The sequence below is a fragment of the Nematolebias whitei genome, chromosome 2, assembly GCF_014905685.2.
Source record: "Nematolebias whitei isolate Nwh7 chromosome 2, NemWhi1, whole genome shotgun sequence".
Lineage (NCBI taxonomy): Eukaryota > Metazoa > Chordata > Actinopteri > Cyprinodontiformes > Rivulidae > Nematolebias > Nematolebias whitei.
In genome coordinates, this window is record NC_056499.1 from 14,336,110 (window position 1) to 14,338,254 (window position 2,145).

Genomic DNA, 2,145 nt, shown 5'->3' on the forward strand with positions numbered 1-2,145 from the left:
GTGCTATGGGGTCTCCAGTTTCTCCTATTGTTGCCAACCTGTACATGAAGGAGGTAGAAAAGAGAGCCTTGACGTCCTTTTCAGGGACACCACCAAGTCATTGGTTCAGGTATGTTGACGACACCTGGGTTAAAATTAAATCTCAGGAAGTCCAACATTTTACTGACCACATCAACTCTGTGGATAAATACATCAAGTTCATACGAGAAGATGTAAAAAAAATGGCAGGTTGGCTTTCTTGGACTGTGAGGTCTCAGTCTCTGATAGAGGACATTTGCAAACCGAGGTGTACCGCAAACCCTCCCACACAGACCAGAATTTGCAGTTTGACTCCCATCACCCTTTGGAGCACAAGAGCAGACAGCATCCCCACTAACTCGGGAGCCAGGCAGAAGGAGAAATCCCACACAAAACAGGCTCTAGAGCTATGTGAATATCCTAACTGGGCCTTCCTGAAAGCAGAGAAGAAACCCAAACAGGACTCCAGTCAGCCATCAGGTGAAAAGGAGGAACCCAGACCCAGACCAGTGGTCATTCCGTATGTTGAGGGAGTATCAGAGAAACTGAGACGTTTATTTTCTAAACATAACGTCCCAGTGGCTTTCAAACCCCAAAATACATTACGGCAAAGACTGGTTCATCCCAAAAATCCAGTCCCCCGGCACAAACAGAGTAATATTGTGTATGCTGTTCAGTGTCAGGAGGGCTGTGATCAGTCTTACATCGGGGAAACTAAACAGCCACTGGCCAAAAGGATGGCCCAGCACAGAAGATCAACATCATCAGGCCAGGACTCTGCTGTCTACACTCATCTCCAGGCCAGCAGTCACTCTTTCAGGGATGAAGATGTGCACATCCTGGATAGAGAGGAACGATGGTTTGAGAGAGGAGTAAAGGAGGCCATCTTTGTGAAAAGAAACCGTCCATCGTTAAACAGGGGTGGAGGCCTACGTGTTCCATTGTCCCCCTCTTACAATGCTGTGATTGCTAGTATCACTCAGTCCTCTGTGAATAGTAAACAGCCATCAGTGTGCTAATGATCCATTATTAGGCTGATGGTCCTTCTTGATCATGTGAGCAGCTGATTTTGGTTGTCAGCAGCAAACTGGTTGATCCACTCTGAGAAGGTGCTATTTAAGAGACTGAGCTGAAAACAGCACCTCAGACTGAGGAAGTCTCTTGGATGAGGGACGAAACGTTTCTATATTTTTTTGCTTTGTTTTGTGTTTTGTTTATTTTGAATGTCCAGAGGACCAGATGGAACTTTTTTGGATTTACAACAATATGTGCCTCATTTACCCATTCATACAGCACTCTACTAGATCTCTTCAAAGCTAATTGAACAATTCATTTTAAATAGACTAATCAGTGCTTTAGATCACATTCATACACTGATGGGACACACATCAGAGGCAACGAGGGGTTCAGTGTCTTGCCCAGGGACACTTGGGCATGTGACTGCTGGTAGATTTTAACCCCCAACTCTTGCATCGGCGGACGACTGCTCTAATCATGGCTGCCATGAAACTGTGATAGCTGACGACCCTCGGGGCTCTGTCCCTCTCTGATCTGGAGCTCAGCGGGCCTGGCGGTCGGTCCAGATGGAGAGGTGTCTTGGCCTCAATCCCTGGGTGGACCTTGGGGAGCTGGGGGGGGGGGGGGGGCTGTTGGGTCAGTGGGGGAGCTGACTCCCTGTGGGAGCATTTGCTCTCACAGTTATTTCTCCCCATCCCTCACCATGCACCTCCACCCTCTTCATTTCAATTCCATACATTTAGGGTTGTTTGGGCTCGGGTGTGCTGCAACAATTTTACATCTTTGTTGACCATAGCCACCTGGGGCTCAATTTTACTGTACACCTTAGACATTCATTCATAACATCCTCATGACATTCATATATAGGAACTTGAGGTGGGCACATGGCTATGGGTGGTGGGATGACCTCACTCTCACCCCCTGTGCCTGTGCTCACTTACAACGGTTGCATTTAGACACTAGGGTTTGGATAGAGTTGGGGTGGAGGGGAAACTGGCACCATGCCAGCCTTTGCTCCTTCTTCTTTCCTTTTTAATGGCACTATACAACAACACACATCAACAGCACATCTAGGGGCGGGGGTGTATGTGTCGGGGTCTTATTTTTTTT